Source organism: Panthera uncia, chromosome A2 (assembly GCF_023721935.1).
Source record: "Panthera uncia isolate 11264 chromosome A2, Puncia_PCG_1.0, whole genome shotgun sequence".
NCBI lineage: Eukaryota > Metazoa > Chordata > Mammalia > Carnivora > Felidae > Panthera > Panthera uncia.
In genome coordinates this window covers 92,158,655-92,180,784 of record NC_064816.1, presented here as the reverse complement: position 1 = coordinate 92,180,784, position 22,130 = coordinate 92,158,655, and the positions used below count along the sequence as shown (strand labels likewise).

The window sequence follows — 22,130 nt, the reverse complement described above, 5'->3', positions numbered from 1 at the left end:
CACAGATGTACAGCATGGAAACAGTGATCTGAAGAGCACCTGGGCACATATTGGGGAGATTATTTGTTCATCTTAGAGTACATCCCAGAGAAACAGCATTCACAGAGAGAACCCTCCAGAAACAAAGGAACTGACCAATGCTATTTCCCTCCTCTGCCCCTCAGCATAAGCATGGGGCCACCTGTGGGAACCAATGCAGTATTAGATATTTACTACCTAACTGTTTACACTAAGCCCTGCCCCACATTCTGCAGTGGGACCACCCCTCCCTGTCATGCTTGTCTCAATGCCAGCACAGCAGGCCCCCTCCCCCAGAAGACTGACCCAAACCTCTGCTCACACCATGCCTCCTGACCCATGAGTTATGCAAGGCCTTTGTTCCAGCAGCAATGGTGACAGGTCTCATTTCACAAGCAGACCAGGGCATACCTAGTTACAATGTGCCACATTCAGACCAAGGACTAAACACTGCCTACAACAGGTGAAAAGAGCTTATGAAGATGAATTGCCTGAAGGATAAAGCAGCCAGGACAAAATAGCAGAGTATATACAGCACACATTGAAGATACTCCTGGAAGCACTAGGCTCTTGAAAACAGAGGACATCAAATGGCAGCACACTACAGGACTTCTTCATAAAGCCATTACCCTCAAGAACAGAAGTAGCTGAAATCCTAAAACTGAGAAATAGGCACAGAGACTTAGACAAAATGAGAAGACAGGGAAATTTATCCCAAATGAAAGAATAGGACAAAGCCATGGCCAGAGATATAAGCAAAACAGATATAAGTAACATGTCTGATAGTAGAAATTTTAAAATAATGATCATAAGGATACTCACTGGACTTAAGAAAAGAATGGAATACATGAGTGAGACCCTTAACACAGAGATAAGGAATAACATAGCAGAGATAAAGGGTTCAATAAACAAAATGAAAAAAAAAATGCTTGATAGAATGAATAGCAAGATAGAAGAAGCAGAGAAACAAACTATGGACTAGAAGACAGAGTAAAGGAGAGTAATCGAGTTGAACAAAAGAGAGAAAAAGGAATTATGCAAAACAAGAATAGATTTAGGGAATCTAAATCTCAGTGACTCCATCAAACCTAATGACATTTGTATTATAGAAAACCAGAAGAAGAAGAAGAGAGAAAATGGGGCAGGAAATTTATTTGAAGAATAATAGCTGAAAACTTCCCTAATCTAGGAAAGGAAACATATATCCAGATCCTGGAGGCACAAAGAACTCTGATCAAAATCAGCAAATGCAGAACCACACCAAGACATATTGCAATTAAATTGGCAAAATATAGTGATAAAGAAAAAAAAAATTTAAAGCAGCAAGACAAAAGCGAATAACTTACAAGGGAAAACCAATAAGGCTAGCAGGATATTTCTCAGCAGAAACTTTCCAACCCAGAGGGGAGTGGCATGATTATTCAAAGTGCTTAAATGAGAAGAATCTGCAGCCAAGAATACTCTGTCCAGTAAGGCTATCATTCAGAATAGAAGGAGAGATAATTTCCCAGAAAACAACAACAAAAAGAAAACTAAAGGAGTTCATGACCACTAAACAGCCCTGTAAGAAATATTAAAGGGGACTCTTTGAGTTGAAAGGAGAGACCACAAGTGATGGAATAAAGGTAGCAAACACAAAAACAGTAAAAATGAATATTTCTGTAAAAAATAAGTCAAGGAACTCACAAAATAAAAAGATGTAAAATATAAAAACATATACCTAAATTGTGGGGAGTAGGAAAGTAAAAAATGGCTTCAAACCTAAATGATCATCAACTTAATATAGACTGCTGTATGTTGAAGAGGTTATATATAAACCTAATGGCAACCATATATGTGAAGAATAAGGAGAAAGAAATCCAAATATATCACTAAACAAAAGCAGCAAACCATGAAGGAGAGAAAGACAATAAAGGACTAGAGGAAATCTTCAGAAATAACCAGAGAACAAATAATACAATGACAGCAAATACATATCTATCCATTAATTACTTTGAATGTGAATGCACTAAATGCTCCAATCAAAGACACAGAATGACAGAATGGATTAAAAGAACGAGGCCCATCTATATGCTGCCCACACGAGACTCTTAGACCTAAAGACACGTGCAGATTAAAAGTGAGGGGATGGATGGGGCGCCTGGGTGGCTCAGTCGGTTAAGTGTCTGATATCAGTTCAGGTCATGATCTCACAGCTCATGGGTTCAAGTCCAGCATCAGGCTCTGTGCTGACGGCTCAGAGCCTGGACCCTGCTTCGGATTCTGTGTCTCCCTCTCTCTGTCCCTCCCCTGCTTGCTCTCTCTCTCCCTCTCTCTCTCTCTCTCTCAAAACTAAACATTATTTTTTTTTTCAAAAAGTGAGGGGATGGAGAAATATCTATCATGCAAATGGCACAAGAAAGCCAGAGTAGCAATACTTACATTGGACAAAATAGACTTTAAAACAAAAACTGTAACAAAAGACAAAGACACAATATGATCATAACAGGGGCAATCCAACAAGATTTAACAATTGTAAATATTTACACACCCAACATAGAGGCACCCAAATACATAAAGTAGTAAGCAACAAACATAAAGGAACTAACTGATAATAATACAATAATAATAGGAAACTTTGACACCCCACTTACTACAACAGAGAGATTACCTAAACAAAAAATAAAAAAGCAAGGAAACAATGGCTTTGAATGATACACCAGAACAGATGAATTCAACATATATTTAAAACATTCCTGGGGCGCCTGGGTGGCGCAGTCGGTTAAGCGTCCGACTTCAGCCAGGTCACGATCTCGTGGTCCGTGAGTTTGAGCCCCGCGTCAGGCTCTGGGCTGATGGCTCGGAGCCTGGAGCCTGTTTCCGATTCTGTGTCTCCCTCTCTCTCTGCCCCTCCCCCGTTCATGCTCTGTCTCTCTCTGTCCCCAAAATAAATAAAAAACGTTGAAAAAAAAAATTTAAAACATTCCATTCTAAAGCAGCAGAATACACATTCTTTTGAAGAATACATAGAACATTCTCCAGAATAGATCACATATTACCCCACAAAATAAGCCTTAACAAATTCAAGATAATCAATCATACCATGCATCTTTTCTAATCACAACCCTTTGAAATTCAAATACAACCATAAGAAAAACTTTAGAAAGACCACAAATACATGAAGGTTAAATAACATGCTACTAAACAATGAATGGACCAACCAGAAAATTAAAAAGGAAATTAAAAATGTGCATAGAAACAAATGAAAACTTGAAATCCAAAACTTTTGTGCTTGATTCAGCAGCACATATACTAAAATCCAAAATCTATGCAATGCAGCAAAAGTGGTTCTAAAAGGAAAGTTTATACCAATAAAAGCCTACCTCAAGAAGCAATAAAAATCTCAAATAAACAACCTAATCTTACACCTAAAGGAAGGAGAACAAACAAAACCTAAAACCAGCAAAAGGAAGGACATAAATATTAGAACAGAAATAAATGATATAGAAACCAAAAAAAGTATAGAACAGATCAATGAAACCAGGAGCTGGTTCTTTGAAACAAAATCAATAAAATTGATATATCTCTAGCCAGACTTATCAAGAAAAAAACGAGAAACAACTCAGGGCGCCTGGGTGGCTCAGTCAGTTAAGTATCTGACTCTTGATTTTGGCTCAGGCCATGATCCCAAGGTTATGAGACCATGCCCCTCATCAGCCTCTATGCTGGGCGTGGAACCTGCATAATATTCTCTCTCTCTATCTCCCTCTGCTCCTCACCCACTCACTCTCTCTCTCCAAAAGAGAGAGAGAGAAAGGACTCAAATAAATAAAATAAAAAGAAAGTGAAAAAATAACAACCAACACCACAGAAATACAATTGTAAGAGAATACACAGAAATACAATTGTAAGAGAATATTATGAAACACTATATGCCAACAAATTGGACAACCCTAGAAGAAATGAATAAATTCCTAGAAACATATAAACTACCTAAACTGAAATAGGAAGAAATAGAAAATTTGAACAGACTGATAATCAGCAAAGAAATTAAAACAGTAATCAAAAAACTCCCCAAAAACAAAAGTCCAGGACCAGATGGTTTCACAGGTGAATTCTGCCAAATATTTTTTTTGTTTAAATGTTTATTTATTTTTGAGAGAGAGAAAGGAAGGGGCAGAGAGAGAGGGAGACAGAGAATACTAAGCAGGCTCTGCACTGTCAGCACAGAGACCAACATGGGGCTAGAACTCACAAACTGTGAGATCATGACCTGAGCCAAAATCAAGAGTCAGACACTTAACCAACTGAACCACCCAGGTGCCTGAAAATTCCACCAAACATGTAAAGAAGAGTTAATACCTATTGTTCTCAAACTATTCCAAAAAATAGAAGGGGGAAAAAAACTTCCAAATTTATTCTATGATGCCAGCATTACCCTGATACCCAAAACCAGATAAAGATGTCACTAAAAAAGAGAACTGCAGACCAATAGCCCTGATGAACATAGATACAAAAATCTTCAACAAAATACTAGCGAAACAAATTAAATAATACATTGAAAAAATCATTCACCATGATCAAGAAGGATTTATTCCTGGATTGCAAGGATGGTTCAGTATTTGCATATCAATCAAGACACCTCACATCAATAAGAAAAAGGATAAGAACCATATGATCATCTCAATAGATGCAGAAAAAAGCATTTCACAAAGTACAACATCCATTCATGATTACAAAAAAAAAAAAACCTTCAACAAAGTAGGTTTAGAAGGAACATACCTTAACATAATAAAGGCTGTATATGAAACACCGCAGCTAATATCATCCTTAAAGGGGAAAAACAGAGTTCTTCCCTCTAAGGTCAGGAACAAGACAAGGATGTCCACTCTTACCACTTTTATTCACCATAGTACTGGAAGTCCTAGATGCAGCAATCAAACAACAGAAAGAAGTAAAAAGCATCCAAATTGGTAAGGAAGTAAAACTTTCACTATTTGCAGATGACATGATACTATATAGAGAGAACCCTAAAGACTCCACCAAGAAAACTGCTAGAACAGATAAATGAATTCAGTAAAGCTACACGATTCAAAATCAATGTACAGAAATCTGTTGCACTTCTACACAGCAATAATGAAGCAGCAGAAAGAGAAATTAAGAAAACGATCCCGTTTACAATTGCACCCAAAGTAATAAGATACCTCGAAATAAACTTAACCAAAGAGGTGAGGGTCCTGTACTCTGATAACTATAAAACACTGATGAAAGAAATTGAAGATGATACAAAGAAATGGAAAGACATTCTATGCTCACAGATTGGAAGAACAAGTATTGTTAAAATGTCTATACTACCCAAGCAATCTACACATTTAATGCAATCCTTATCAAAATACCAGCAGCATTTTTCACAGAACTAGAACAAACAATTCTAAAATTGTATGGAACCACAAAAGGCTCCAAATAGCCAAAGAAACCTTGAAAAAGGAAAGCAAAGCTGGAGGCAACACAAATCCAAACTTCAAGTTATATTACAAAACTGTAGTGATTAAAACAGTAAGATACTAATACAAAAATACATAGATCAATAGAAAAGAATAGAAAATTCAGAAATAAACTCACAAATGTATGGCCAATTAATCTTCAACAAACCAGGAAAGAATATCCAATGGGAAAAGGACAGTCTCTTCAACAAATCTTGTTGGGAAAACTGGACAGCAGCATGTAAAAGAATGAAACTGGACCACTTTCTTATACTATACACAAAAATAAAATAAAAATGGATAAAAGATTTAAATGTGAGACAGGAAACCGTAAAAATCCTAGAATAGAACACACAGGCAATAACCTCTTTGACATCAGCCATAACAACTTTTTTCTAGCTATTATCTCCTGAAGCAAGGGAAACAAAAGCAAAAATAAACTATTGGGACTACGTCAAAATAAAAAGTTTCTGCACAGCAAAAGAAACCATCAACAAAACTAAAAGGCAACCTATGGAATGTGAGAAGATATTCGCAAATGACATATCTGATAAAGGGTTAGTATCCAAACTATAAAAAACTGAGCTTGGGTGGCTCAGTAAGTTGAGCGTTTGGCTTTAGCTCAGGTCATGATCTTGCAGGTCTTGAGTTTGATCCCCACATCCGTCTCTCTGCTATTAGCACAGAGCCTGCCTCAAATCCTCTGTCCCCTTCTCTCTCTGCCCCTCCTCTGCTTAATATCTCTCCTTCTCTCCCCAAAATAAATAAACATGAAAAAATAAATAAACATTAAATAAATAAATAAATAAATAAATAAATAAAATCAACGACACAAGAAACAAGAGGTGTTGGCAAGGATGTGGAGAAAAGGGAACACTTGTGCACTATTGGTAGGAATGCAAACTGGTACAGCCACTGTGGAAAACAGCATGGAGGTTCCTCACAAAGTAAAAAATAGATCTACTCTATGCTCTAGCAATTGCACTACTAGGTATTTACTGAAAGAATACAAAAACACTAATTCAAAGGGATACATGCACCCCTGTGTTTATTGCAGCATTATTTACAATAGGCAAGATATTAAAGCAGCCCAATTATCCATTGATTGATGAATGTATAAAGAAGATGTGGCATGTATATATGCCAAAATATATATAATGGAATAGTATTAAGTCATAAAAAAAGAATGAAATTTTGCCCTTTGCAATGACATGGATGGAGCTAAAGAGCATAATCCTAAGTGAAAGAAGTCAATCAGAGAAAAGACAAAAACTATGTGATTCACTCATATGTGGAATTTAAGAAATAGAATAAATGAGCAAAGGGGAGAAAAGAGAGAAATTAAGGAACAGACTCTTAATTACAGAGAACAAACTGGCGATTGCTGGGGCAGGGGGATGGGCTAAATATGTGATGGGGATGAAGGGGTGCACTGGGTGTTGTATGGAAGTGTTGAATCACTATATTGTACACCTGAAACTAATATTGTACTGTATGCTGAGTGGAATTAAAGTAAAATAAAGAAATAAAATTCTACATTTAAAATGTTTTTAAAAATCAATTAATGTAATATATCAAATAGAATAAAAGACAAAAGTCACATGCATCTCAATAGATGCACAAAAATCATGTCACAAAATCCAATACCCTTTCACAATTAAAAACACACACATACAACTAAAAAACTAATAGAGGGGAAGTTCCTCAACCTGATAAAGTGTATCTGTGAAGAAACCCAGTTAATATTATCGTACTTAATGGTGAAAAACTGAATGTTTTCCCTAAGATCAAGAACAAAATGAAGATGTCCACTCTCAAAACTTCTATATAACATTGTACTACAGGTTCTAGGTGAACTATTTTATGGTGAGGTGGGGGAGTGCTTGAAAGAAAAGAAATAAAAGGCATATAGATTTGAAAGTAAGAGGTAAAACTATATTTACAGATGACATGATTTTGTATACAGAAAATTTTAAGGAATTCACTGAAAAACTATTAAAACTAATGAATAAATTCTGCAAAGCTATAGGATACAAAATCAACATACAAAAATGAATTGTTTCTATACACTTGTAATGAACAATCTGAAATGAAATTAAAACAGTTCCATCTACTATAGCATCAAAAGAAAAAAAGACTTAGAAATAAATTCCACAAAGTGCAAAATGTGTATTGTGGTATGAAACATTGTGAAATAAAGAAAAGACAATGTAAATAGGTGAAAAGATATGTAATTTTCATGAATTAGATACGATGGATACACCCATGTTCATTGGCAATACTCCCCCCAAATTGATTTAGAGATTCACTTCAGTCTTTATCAAAATCCCAAGTGGCTTCTTTACAGATATTACAAAACTGATCCTAAAATTCATATAGAAATACTAGGGACCCAGAAAAGGCAAAAAAAAAAAAAAATCTTGAAACGGAAGGACAGGGGCACATGGGTGGCTCAGTCGGTTAAGCTTTGGACTTACGCTTAGGCTATGATCTCACAGTTCTTGAGTTCAAGCCCCTCACTGGGCTCTCTGCTGTCAGCTCAGAGCCTGCTTCAGATCTTCTGTTTCCCTCTCTCTCTCTCTGCCCCTCCCCAGCTTGCACTTTTTCTTTCTCTCTCTCAAAATTAAAAAGAAAATAGAAGAACAAAGTTGGAGAACTCACACATGCCAATTTTAAAACTTACTACAAAGCTACAATAATAAAGTAAGGATAGTATTGCCATAAAGATAGCCATGTAGATCAGTGGAATAGAATTTAGAGAACAGAAATAAAGCCTTGCATTTATAGTCAATTAATTGTCAAGACCATTCAGTGGGGAAAGAATAATGTTTGCAACAAAGGGTTCTTGGACAACTGGATACCCACATGCAAAATAATGAATTGGTCCTTTGTCTCACACCATATACAAAAATTAACTCAAAATAGATGAAAAATCTAAATGTAAGAGCTGAAACTATAAAACTCTTTTTTAAAAAGGCCTAAATTTTCATGACCTTAGAGAAGACCATGGTTTCTTAGGCTTGACACCAAAAGCACAAACAATAAAAGAAAAAAAAATAGATAAATTGAATTACATCAAAATGAAAAACTTTTATGTTGCAAAAGTTGTCACCAAAAAAAGTGAAAAGGAAACCCACAAATGGGAGAAAATATTTGCAAATCATATATCTGTTAAGGGACTCCTACCTAGAATATATAAAGAACTCTTACAACTCAATAATTAAATAATAACTTAATTTTAAAATGGGCAAAATATCTGAATAGACTTTTCTCCTTAGAATGTATGCAAATGGCCATTAAGCACATGAAAAAAATGTTCAACATCATTAGCTCATAATAAATAAAACTCAAAATACAATGAGTTACCACTTTACAACCACTAGGTTGGCTATAATCAAAAAGACAGACAACAGCAAGTATTGGTGAGGATGTAGGAAAACTGGAAGTCTCATACTTGCCAGTGTCAGTGTAAAATGGTACAGTCATTTTGGAAAACAGAAGAGCAGTTCCTCAAAATGTTAAACGTAGAGTTACCATGTAAACCAACAATTCCACACCTAGGTATACATTCAAGAAGATGAAACCATATGTCCACACAAAAACTTACACAGGAATGTTCTAGAAGCACTATTCATAACAGCCAACAAGTAGTAATAGCCCTAGTGTCCATCAACTAATGAATAGATAAATAAACTGTGATATATACATACAGTGGAATATTCTTCAGCAATAAGAGGGAATAAAGTAATGATGCATGTACAACAGAGATGACCTTTGGAAACATGCTAGATGAAAGAAGACTGACACAAAAGATTAGATATTGTATGATTCCATTTACATGTAGGCAAATTTATTGAAACTGAAGGTAAATTAGTGGTTGCCTAGGACTGGCGGGTAGGGGTTGGTGAGAAATAGGAAATAGCTACCAATTGGTCCAGAGTTTGGGGGAAGATGTTGAAAGTATTCTGGAATTAGTAGTGTTGGCTAAACAATTCTATGAATATACTGAAAACCATTGAATTGTACACTTTAAATAAGTAAAGTATATGGATATAAATTATATCTCAATAAAACTTGTTTTTATTCTTTAACTTTTTCAGTCTCTCATTTTTTTTAATTTTTATTTAAATCAAAGTTAGTTAACATATAGTGTAATAATGATTTCAGGAACAGAAGTCAGTGTTTCATCACATACATATAACACCCAGTTCTCTTCTTAATGCCCATCACCCATTTAGCCCATTCCCCCCACCCAACACCACACCAGCCACCCTCAGTTTGTTCTCTGTATTTAAGAGTCTCTTATGGTTTGTTTCCCTCTCTGTTTTTATCTTTTTTTTGCTTCTCTTCCCCTATGTTCATCTATTTTGTTTCTTAAATTCCACATATGAATGAAATCATATGATGTTTGTCTTTCTCTGACTTATTTCACTTAGTATAATACACTCTAGTTCCATCCACATTTTTGCAAATGGTAAGATTTCATTCTTTTTGATCACCAAGTAATATTCTATTGTATGTATATACCACATATTCTTTATCCATTCATCAGTTGATGGGCATTTGGGTTCTTTCCATACTTTGGCTATTGCCAATAGTGCTGCTATAAACGTTGTGGTGCATCTGCCCCTTCGAATCAACACTTTTGTATCCTTTAGATAAATATCTAGTAGTGCAATTGCTGGGTCATAGGGTAGTTCCATTTTTAATTTACCTCTGTACTGTTTTCCAGAGTGGATGTGCCAGTTTGCATTCCCACCAGCAGTGGGAATACTGCTCTTTCTCTGCATCCTTGGCAACATCTGTTGTTGCCTGAGTTGTTAATTTTAGCCATTCTGACAGGTGTGAGGTGGTATCTCATTGTGGTTTTGATTTGTATTTCCCTGATGATGAGTGGTATTCATCATTTTTTCATGTGTCTTTTGGTCATCTGGATGTCTGATTTGGAAAATTGTCCGTTCATGTATTTTGCCCATTTCTTCACTAGATTGTTTTCTTGGGTGTTGAGTTTGATAAGTTCTTTATAGATTTTGGATACTAATCCTTTATCTGATATGTCAGTTGCAAATATATTGTGCCATTCTGTTGGTTGCTTTTTAGTTTTGCTGATTGTTTCCTTCACTGTGCAGAAGCTTTTAATCTTGATGAGGTTCCAATAGTTCATTTTTGTTTTTGTTTCCCTTGCCTCCAGAGACATGTCAAGTAAGCAGTTGCTGTGGCTGGGGTCAAAGAGGTTGTTGCCTATTGTCTCCTCTAGGATTTTGATAGTTTCCTGTCTTAAGTTTAGGTCTTTCATCAATTTTGAATTTATTTTTGTGTATGGTGTAAGAAAGTGGTCCAGGTTCATTCTGCATGTTGCTGTGCAGTTTTCCCAACATCATTTGCTGAAGAGACTGCCTTTTTTCCATTGGATATTTTTTCCTGCTTTGTCAAAGATTAGTTGGCCACTGTTTTTTAAAACACAATAAAATTAAGTTAAAGACTGGATGGCAGAAAGACTGCCCAGTCAAAGCCCTACAGAGAGTGGGATGAGGTAACTATAAAGGCGCACTATTGTTGGACAGGTGGAAACGTGTTAATTCTTACATTCAAATCTTTATATAAAGGCCAGAGATTTCTGAATTTTCTCCTACAGCCCCCTAACCTCACATTGAGTTCAGTATAACACAAGTTAAGTTAGCATAACCAGTGTGTTGAGCCATTCTCTGGGAGAATTGGCACACTAGAAGATCAAACAAGATCATACATAGAAATCAAGGCCAGGCAGACTTTTGGACAGAAGTACCAGGCAAGCTAAAAGGCAAAAAATAAGTCTCAAACAGTTTCAGCCTCTAGATTATAGCTGTATCTGCATAGTTCTACAATCACTTCCCATTGAAAAGACAGTTGGTCAGTATTTCTGATTATGTGCCTACTGTATACCACACACTCTGCCAGGTGACAGAGACATAACAATGAGTAAGCCAAGTTCTCTGCTTCTGAGAAGTTCCCCGCCTAAAGGGAACCAAATAATTACCCTACAGTAATAGACAAATGCTATAGTGGAGGTCTGGACTAAGTGCTGTGGGAGCAGAGAAAAGGGAACAACTGACTTTGCATTAATAAAGCTGAAAAACCTTCCTGTGAAGGTGACCTTCCAGCTGGGTCTCAGAGAATGAACAAAAAAAATACTTGCAATGCCATCTAGGCATTTTTTCTATGCATATAAGATTCTTGTTATGCTATTAAGCCAGTGTTTATATATATATGTATATATGTATATGTATATACATATATATGTATACACACACATACATATATATATGTAATTATATATATTTATTTATATATGTTATATATAAATATACCCTTATCTAAAAATGAAGAATTAAATAAATATCCAAAAAGCTATTCAGAGAATAAGACATGAGTATGTGATTTGAGACATTTACAGGCATTCTTTATCCTGCATTTTATAAGAACACAGATAATTAAGAAAATAATCTATTGTAGACTATAATTTATCTGCTAATATTTAAGATTTTTCTGTTCTATTTTGCTCTATCAAACAATAGACTCATTTCTGAATGAAAGACTAGGCTAAACCACAAAATCATTTAATTATAGGGATATGCACTATGTAGCCTGTGCACCTTGACTTTAGACCCGGCTGGGTTTAATTACTCCTGGCTTAAAATATTTCTTTTCTTAAAATAGTTTGGAAGGACTTTCCGCAACTTCCCCTGATAATCTGTCTTTTGTCACCTGCAGTCTCAGATGTCATCTGTTAAGTGAAACAAAGTGGAGTTTTAATGTGCAATTACTAGTAAAAACAAACTGGCAACCCAAAAGAATACTAGCATGGGACTTCTCAAAAGCTTGAATTCCTCTGACATAGAAACTTATCAGCAAATGGTCTGTCAACCAGTTTTGGCCCCCAAATATTTTGCTGGGTCTCTGAATGAGCAAAGTGCTTTTATCTCAATATGATTTTGTCAAGCAATTTCAAAGACACCCTACCATTTGATTTCCAGGATCACCATCTCCTGCTGTGATAAAATAGAAATTTCTTCTTTTGAAAGGGGCAAAAATATGATAACAGGAAGTAAAGTTTTATTTTAGGAAACAGTAAGAAACTACCCACTGGGGATCCTGGGTGGCTCAGTCAGTTAAGCATCCAACTTTGGCTCAGGTCATGACCTTAAAGTTTGTGAGTTCGAGCCCCGCCTTGGGCTCTGCACTGCGTGCACTCTCGGAACCTGGAGCCTGCTTCAGATTCTCTGTCTCCCTCTTTCTTTCTGCCCCTCCCTCATCTGTGCTTTCTCTCAAAGTAAATAAACATACATTAAAAAAAAAATACCCCTTCATAGAATAGAGTTTTCTTCCTTTCCAACCTTGGATACTGTTAATGTCCCAGGAACAGACAAATACCTTCTCTTGCCTCCTATGCCTGTTTACACTCCAAATTAGCCAAATAAATTTACTACTTATATTTGTGGGTTCCCCATGATTTTGTGTAACTGACAGTGTTATATGGTTTTGTTAAAACTATGTTTGCTGTTTAGAGGTAGGACTCTAATTTCAACTCCTCTCTACTTATTTTCTTTAGATTTAGTTCTTGCTTTAATTTATTTAAATTCAATGTTTCAGTCTCCCCTTCCCACCTCCAGGAGGATTGGCTTTGATATGTTTTTAAAAAAAACAAACCCTACATGTGATTGAAACTCAGGATGAACTTTGAAAGTAGCCAGAGGTACTTGGAAGTCTTTTTCCAATATAATTTGGCCACAAAGCACAAGAGCAGAACAATCAGGGACTTAAATTAGTACTGAAGGTTTACAGACCTTCTACTAGTGGCAAATAATAGTTTCACTAGAAGCCAACTGAGTCACTCGTTTTATGTGAGCAATTTCCTAACAAGTACAAAAGCAGAATGTTATTTCTTCTCAAATGAAAGGTTAATTGTATATGACAGTGTAAGAATTGAACAGAGAATTAGGGAGGAGGCCCAATTAGGGATCAACAGTCCTCTGCCCCCAATTCCACAAACTGTGTCCCTCACCCCAGCCTCAGACACTAGCCATCACTAATCTAACCACTTCCTAGAAGCCCTTGTGACAAGAGCCTTGAAACCAGAGCCTCTCCTAGAGTAAATCCAGACCAAGAAGTTAGTGCATCCTGGCCAACTCCTTCCAGAGGAGACCAGAGGTAGACTCTTCCTCTGAGTCCATGGTTTCTTAGATGTGTGGTCAATCCACTCTTTTCAACAAGGATTCACCCTGGGCTGTTACTATTTCCAAAGTCTGTGGAAAGTTCACGATGTCTTATGGTGGCACTAAGCCTGAGAAACAGTCAATCCTGGTCAGATGAATCCTTGTTGAATAGTTTCAGAGCACCTCAATCCATCATTCGTTCTTTAGGCAAGTTTATAGGTGGCCAGTCCAACCATGCAGCAGTAAATTGAGCTTTGGCAGACCATGCCAGCTATAAGGAGCCCATCAGAAAGCAGCACAGCAGAGTGATCAAAGGTTTGAGCTCTGAACCCAACTGTATGATCTTGGACAAGTCACATAATCCCTCGGTGGCTCAGTACCTTCATCCATAAAATGGGGATAATAATAGTATTATAGGAAATTTTGAAGAATGAATGAGTTAACACATCTAAAAGTGCTTAGAATAGTGCCTGGAACATGGTAAATGCCACATAAATATTTGTTATTATTTTTGAGCATGGCCAACACACAGAGGTATTTAAAAATCAGTATGATATAATTAAAAACAAATGAAATTGCACTTCAATATTGAATATCATAAACATACATTAAACATACATTTAAAAAATCCCTTAAATATTCAGTGTAAATTCAAAAATTCCACTTCAGCTTTGATTGAATTTCCTGTATGTAGCATGGAGACACATATTTGATTATTATTCAAGAGCAACTATTCAAACACTTCTTAAACTGGTTCTTAACAGGAGATTATTCCAGGAGATGTTAATTAGGTGTGTCAGAAAAAAATTTTCCTGCAGCAAACAAATTTGTTTGTTCATCTAATAAACAAACTTTAACTGATTTCTTGACTCCAGGACTTCTTAGTCTTTTGTGTGATATGTACATTATGAAACACACGAGAGAGATTTGGTATGCAAAGCTTACCAAGTATAATCGAATACAGAAATCTTCATTCTTAGAGTTCTCACACATCCACTAGATTCCCCAAAGGGAATGCTCATAGGTGTTACTTGGCAACTGACAAAAAAACTATTACATCAAATAAATTTAAGTCCTGCCTTCTTAATTCCTAATTGGTATGAACAAATTATGTCAGGCTGACAAAAAATATTCACCAGTGTGGAAACCAATGAGCAGTTTCCAGATTTGAAGTTTTCAAATACCAGCAAAATCAATAGGTTGCCACACTTTTATCTTAGCAAAAATGATCACTAAGATAAATTGTCATTTATTATTACCATTGTTTCATAAAAGAACCAATCTCAATAACCGAAAAAGTGAAGGAATAATATAACTTAACAGTAAAGGACAATTATTAAATTTGAATAAATTCAGCTATATGAGAAAACTCACTACATTATTTGCATTTTTGTCATCTTGCCTCAAATCAGGGAAAATTTCTTCTTGATCCACCATCTGGGAATCACTGATGTACACAGCAGCATATGGAGCTTATCAAATTAATACTATGTATGTCAGATTTATTTTATTTTGCACAAGATTTCTTCTTATTTATTGGCCCATTGGTCACTGTCATGGAGTCCTGAATGTGCAGATGACTATCATATATATGTCTGGATAATATTATTATGCAGAGAGATGGTGCTTGGAACTTGCTGGTATGTTAGGAACACTGTGGTGGTAATAGGAATGGACAAGACTGCTCCAGGCATACCACTACCCTATGAACACATCTCCACACTTCTCTGGGCATTTTGTCTAGACTTAAACTATATCCTCTGGAAATCCCTTCTGTAAAAAAGGAAAACCCTCTCTTTTCTCAGAACATATAACACCTTGCCTTAATTAAGACACAGGTCTCCCTTAAGGAGACTACAACTTCTGCAGTCTTTCAAGTAGAAGTTACACATTTCCTCCAATCCATCTGGGTGAAAAAGAGGGGCTGATGTCTTCTTCATTCCCTACTACAATTTCCAAAACCATCTTGCTCCACTTTTAAATGAAAACGACTTGAAACACTCTCTTCTCAGATTTTAGGAGTACTCCCCTTCTCATGGATTTTTCTCTCTCTCCTGCTTCTCAGACTCCTTCATAGGATCCTTTCTTCGCCATCCCTCCAAATATGGCATTCCTTGCTTTGGTCTGAGACCCTACTCTTTCTCACTTTATATTCTTTCCCTAAATTTCTCAATCAGTCCATTGGTATCAATTATCACTGATTTGCTAATGAATCTCCGATTTTTACTTCTTGTCCAAAACTCTCTTCTGGGCTTCAGACGTGTATATCCTGTTACTCATTCTCCTTGTACATACCTCACAGATTCCTTGAATTCAGCATGTTTATAACTAACCTCATTTCCTTCACCCAAAACCTGTTTCCTATCTCAGACACTGCACCATCAGTCATCCAGACAATGCTGAAAACTAAGGGATACTTTCACTCTTCTTTTTCCTTCACCTTCCCAATCCCCCAGAGCACAAATCCTGTTTCTCCTGGAAATCAGTTGTTTATTTTCCAAGCATCTATAGAAATCTACCATTTTCTCTTTTTCTGGACCATCTCCTGCTATTATGCAAGGCATATCATCTCTTGCCTGCATCACTAGGACCCCAGCCTCACTCCTTCAGTATTTTCTTCACTCTGCAGAGTGATCTTTCTACAACTCAACTGTGATCACAGCATCTCCAGGCCTGAAACCCTTCAATGGCTTCCCTACCCAACTCTTTAACATGACAGCAAGGTCCTTCATGGTCTGGCTTCTGCTTGCTTCTGCAACTTGTGCTATCTCCCCTCTGTGCCCAGTGGCCCTCAGCCCCCCCATACACATACACCATTTACCCCACACCTCTCTTTGCCTGGCTCATTTTTTTCCCTCTGACTTCAGGCCTCATCTTAGGATCTATGTAACTCTGCAGAATGAATGCTGTTTTTATTAATCATCACATTTCTTTGTCTTTAAATTTCTTTTTTAATGTTTATTTATTTTTGAGAGAGACAGAAAACAAGCAGGGGAGGGGCAGAGAGAGAGGGAGACACAGAATCCGAAGCAGTCTCCAGGCTCTGAGCTGTCTGCACAGAGCCAGACCCGGGGCTTGAACTCACAAACCGTGAGATCATGACCTGAGCCGAAGTCAGATGCTTAACCGACTGAGCTACCCAGGTGCCGCTAATCATCACATTTCTTGAGCTTCACACCTGTCTAGCTCATAATAGGCACTCAATAATAATTCAGAAAAATGAATTAGTACATTTGGTGGTTGTTTTCTTTTTTTTTCCATAGAATCTTAAGAGATCTTTTTTTAGTTTCATTTTTAAAAATATTTTTTAAATATGAAATTTATTGTCAAATTGGTTTCCGTACAACACCCAGTGCTCATCCCAACAGGTGCCCTCCTCAATGCCCATCACCCACTTTCCCCTCCCTCCCCCCACCCCCTCAACCCTCAGTTTGTTCTCAGTTTTTAAGAGTCTCTTATGGTTTGGTTCTCTCCCTCTCTAACTTTTTTTTTTCCTTCCCCTCCCCCATGGTCTTCTGTTAAGTTTCTCAAGATCCACGTAAGAGTGAAAACATATGGTATCTGTCTTTCTCTGCCTGACTTATTTCACTTAGCATAACACTCTCCAGTTCCAACCACATTACTACAAAAGGCCATATTTCATTCTTTCTCATTGCCAAGTAGTATTCCATTGTGTATATAAACCACAATTTCTTTATCCATTCATCAGTTGATGGACATTTAGGCTCTTTCCATAATTTGGCTATTGTTGAGAGTGCTGCTATAAACATTGGGGTACAAGTGCCCCTATGCATCAGCACTCCTGTATCCCTTGGGTAAATTCCTAGTAGCGCTATTGCTGGGTCATAGGGTAGATCTATTTTTAATTTTTTGAGGAACCTCCACACTGTTTTCCATAGCGGCTGCACCAGTTTGCATTTCTCCACATCCTCGCCAGCATCTATAATCTCCTGATTTGTTCATTTTAGCAACTCTGACTGGTGTGAGATGGTATCTCAGTGTGGTTTTGATTTGTATTTCCCTGATGAGGAGTGGGATAGAGCATCTTTTCCTGTGCCTGTTGGCCATCTAGTTGTCTTCTTTAGAGAAGTGTCTATTCATGTCTTCTGCCCATTTCTTCACTGGATTATTTGTTTTTCGGGTGTGGAGTTTGGTGAGTTCTTTATCGATTTTTTATACTAGCCCTTTGATACAAAATTAATGTACAGAAATCAGTTGCATTCTTATACACTAATAATGAAGCAAAGAAAGACAAATAAAGATACTGATCCCATTCACAATTGCACCAAGAATCATAAATACCTAAGAATAAACCTAACCAAAGATGTAGAAGATCTGTATGCTGAAAACTATAGAAAGCTTATGAAGGAAATTGAAGAAGATACAAAGAAGTGGAAAAACATTCCGTGCTCATGGATTGGAAGAATAAATATTGTTAAAATGTCAATACTACCCAAAGCTATTTATATATTCAATGCAATCCCAATCTCTTCTCGAAGCTAGAACAAACAATCCTAAAATTTGTATGGAATCACAAAAGACCCCGAATAGCCAAAGTAATATTGAAGAAGAAGACCAAATGGGAGACATCACAATCCCAGACTTTAGCTTCTACTACAAACCTATAATCATCAAGACAACATGATATTGGCACAAAAACAGACACATAGACCAATGGAATTGAATAGAGTCTCCAGAATTGGACCCACAAAAGTATGGCCAACTAATCTTTGACAAAGCAGGAAAGAATATCCAATGGAAAAAAGACAGTCTCTTTAACAAATGGTGCTGGGAGAACTGGGCAGCAACATGCAGAAGAATGAGACTAGACCACATTCTTACACCATTCACAAAAATAAACTCAAAATGGATAAAGGACCTGAATGTGAGACAGGAACCATCAAAATCCTAGAGGAGAAAGGAGGAAAAAACCTCTCTGACCTCAGCGCAGCAATTTCTTACTTGACACATCTCCAAAGGCAAGGGAATTAATAGCAAAAGTGAACTATTGGAACCTCATGAAGATAAAAAGCTTCTGCACTGCAAAGGAAACAATCAACAAAAGTAAAAGGCAACCAACAGAATGGGAAAAGATATTTGCAAATGACGTATCAGACAAAGTGATGATTGTTTTCTAAGTATTCTTATTAGTGGATGTATCACTTAGGTTTCAGGAGGAAACAGCACACTCAAAATAGGTTAATTTAATTAATTTAATTAATTATTTTAATTAAAATTAAAATTAATTTAATTAATTTAGTTAATTTAATTACAAAGGGATTATATACAAGTATGGGGTATACATACTTGTAGTAATTATTCAATAACTTAGGCTGTTACCACCCTTTGGCCAGAAGCAGTTGCAGAACAGAAAGGAAAGAAAGTCATATAGAGTCAGTCACTTGACAGGAGCATTGGCCTTTGGTTAAGAGACATAAGCCAGCTCAAGGCTACTATATCAGTCAGGATTCAACCAGAGAAACAGAACTAGTAGGAGATAAACATTAAGACATTAAGTGCAAGGAATTGGCTTATGTAATTGTAGAGACTAGCAAGGCAAGGCCAAAATGTGTATAATAGGCTGGAACTCTTAGGCACAGGATGAAGCTCCTGTCCACAGGCAGAATTTGGTCTTCTTAGAAGACTCAGTTATGCTCTTAAGTGCTTTCAACTGACCGAATCAGGCCTGTCCAGATTACCTAAGATAATCTTCCTTACATAGAGCCAATTATAGACTTTAATCATATCTAAAGATTACTTTCACAGCAACATCTAGATTAGTGTTTGATTAAATAACTGGAAAATAAAGCTAAATTGACACGTAAAACTGACCATCTCAGCTAACTTGAAGGAAAGGAGTGAAGGAATGCACATCCTGTCCTTACTGCCCAGGCTCTCCATTGGCTGAGCCCTAGTGGTTGTCAGTCAGAAGACAGAATCTATTGATGGAATTGTACAGGTTGCTGGATTCCACACATTGCCTGGAGTGTGAAGCAAGGAGACAGAGCCAAGCTCCACACCACACTCTGTGGGTTGGAAGTGAGATTTCACCATAAAAAAAAAAAAAAAAAAAAAGTGAATGAGGATTCAGACTGAGCAGTTTTGAAGAAAGAAGCTCCTTGAAGAGGAGAGGAGTCTCAGAATTACAGAGTTAGGTGAAAAACAAAGGTGTTTCTAATCATGGGCTCCCATGTAAAAGGTTTGTCTTTTTTTAATGCTTTTTCTTGGGGCTGTAGGGATAGACCTATGTAGTATACAGTTCCACATATTGCCCTGTTAAGGCAGAAATCCCATTACTCACACCAAGACTTTCTGACAATTTGAATGCACCTCTACAAGTTCTTGTGGCATGTTGTGAGGAATGGAGCCAGCACAGTACAAAGGGATGCGGCCTGACCCTCATCCTTTTTCCTATGCTATCTACATAGGGAAACTGCAGCCTGGTGAACTAGGGCTAACCAGTCCTGAAGTGGGTGTAAAGCAGCCAGTTGGACAATACAAAACTGTGAGGTAAGCTCAACTGCCAGTCTTTACCCAGTGCAAAATAATAAGGTGACACTGGAAAAGGGTGACCTGTCTCCCCGCTAATATTTACTTTTCAGAGTTAAAAGTTCAGACTCTGAAATTAAACTTACAGGTGCAAATCCCTGCTTCACCACCTGCTGAGTATGAGATTTTAAAGAGGTTAGTTAACGCATGGAAAGAAAATTGGTATGGAGATTAGATGAATTAGTGAACAGTTCAGAACAGTACTTGGCACATAGTGTCTAATGAGTGCTAGCTATTACTATTGTTATCAAAGGCAAATTGATGTTTTTGATTTCCTAAATGCAATAACCTTCAAGAACTCTAATGAATTTAGAGTAGAGATCAGCAAACAAAGCCAAATCCAGTCTGTCACCTGTTTTTGTAAATAAAGTTTTATTGGAAAATAGCCACGCCCAGTCACTTACATATTGTCTGTGGCTACATTCACTCTGCAGAGTTACATAGTTGTCACAGAGATGGTATGACCCACAAAAACTAAAATATTTATTCTGTGACCCTTCATAGAACCCCAGATTTAGAAAATGTGTTAACTTGAAAGAGATTAAGTGGAACTGCTTTATACCCACAAGAATAGATACCCTCTTATAATACATAAAACTCAATTTTTCCCCCAAAGATATGTTATCATTCATTACACAATATTCAGGCACAAGTCTAAAGTATGTTCCCTCCACCCTCCTCTTTTTTTTTTTTTGCCTTGACTAAAGAGAGAAACCTGAGATAAGATTTCAAAATTGAATTTTAAAATGAAGACCCAGAAAATTCCCTTTCCCTTGGTTCTGTATGTACAACTTTGATCACAATCTGTCTATGGCAAGTCAGTTCAATAGATTAGAGAAGGGTGTTACTGGAACCAAAGTCAAGATTTTCTGAGGCACCTGGGTGGCTCAGTTGGTAGAGCTTCCGACTCTTGATTTTGGCTCAGGTCATGATCCCAGATTGAGCCCCGAGTTGAGCTACGTGCTGAGCATAGAGCCTACTTTAGATTCTCTCTCTCTCTCTCTCTCTCTCTCTCTCTCTCTCTCTCTCTCTCTCCCCACCCCCCCATCTCCAATGCTCTCTCTCTCTCTCTCTCTTTCAAATAAAATAAAATATTTTTTTTTTAAAAAAGACTTTGACCTATAACTGGTCAAAGCTGATGTTTTATTCTGTACAATGACCTTGAATTCAGACCAATAGCTAATTCTGGTCAACTCTTTTACCAAGCCATGTACCAGATGCTCACAATGCTATCTCAAGTGACACTTTATCCCTCCAAAATGTATCATCACTACTGATACAGTCAGTCAAGAAATATACCTTCATATGATGGTTCAGAAACATTGTTTATTTGCAACAGTTGATTGGTTTTCATGAACCATACTATTATGGGTCTTCAGCGAAACACATGGATTGACTATATAGGGTCTTATCTGATAGGTGAGGTCAGTTGGGAGATACAAGAATTATTAAACTCCATAAAACCCTCTGTTCCAGCAATCTGCCTATCCTTTGTTGCAATATTTCCTTTAACTTTTCCTACTTTACTGATCACTACATGCTCCTGACCTTGACTTGGCAACTCTTGTTTTGTTTTCTAAGTCCTGATTTAAACATAGCAACTGCTTCTGCTATCCATCTTTCCTAGATTCTCCCCTCCATGATTTTATTCAAACCTAGTGATTTGACCCTTAATTTGTGTTATTTTCTGTTATTTGATTTAAGAGAGAGGGATAAGCCCCTCCACAAACATAAAATAGTCTCCCATTGAAAAGAACCTATCAGTGCAAAACAACATCAAATGTGGAGAAGGTCAAATACTGAGTACTGTGTTTCTTCACTTCATATTGTACTTGGTATCACATCCATGATCAATCTGCAATAAAATCTACACATGGATTACATGTATGAACAGTAGACATTTGGGAAA

General features: G+C 36.9%; 1 long non-coding RNA gene across 3 annotated transcripts in view; it reads left to right on the top strand.

Annotated features, from left to right (window-relative positions):
• The window catches only part of LOC125930819 (uncharacterized), a 149,682-nt gene that overhangs the window by 111,234 nt on the left and 16,318 nt on the right, over positions 1–22,130 (top strand). For 2 of the 3 annotated variants that reach the window (XR_007460259.1, XR_007460260.1), the window contains exon 4: positions 20,101–20,182. The exons of the other annotated variant lie outside the window; for it this stretch is intronic. This is a non-coding gene — a long non-coding RNA (uncharacterized LOC125930819). The remainder of the gene's footprint in view (positions 1–20,100; positions 20,183–22,130) is intronic. 3 annotated transcript variants of the gene reach the window in all.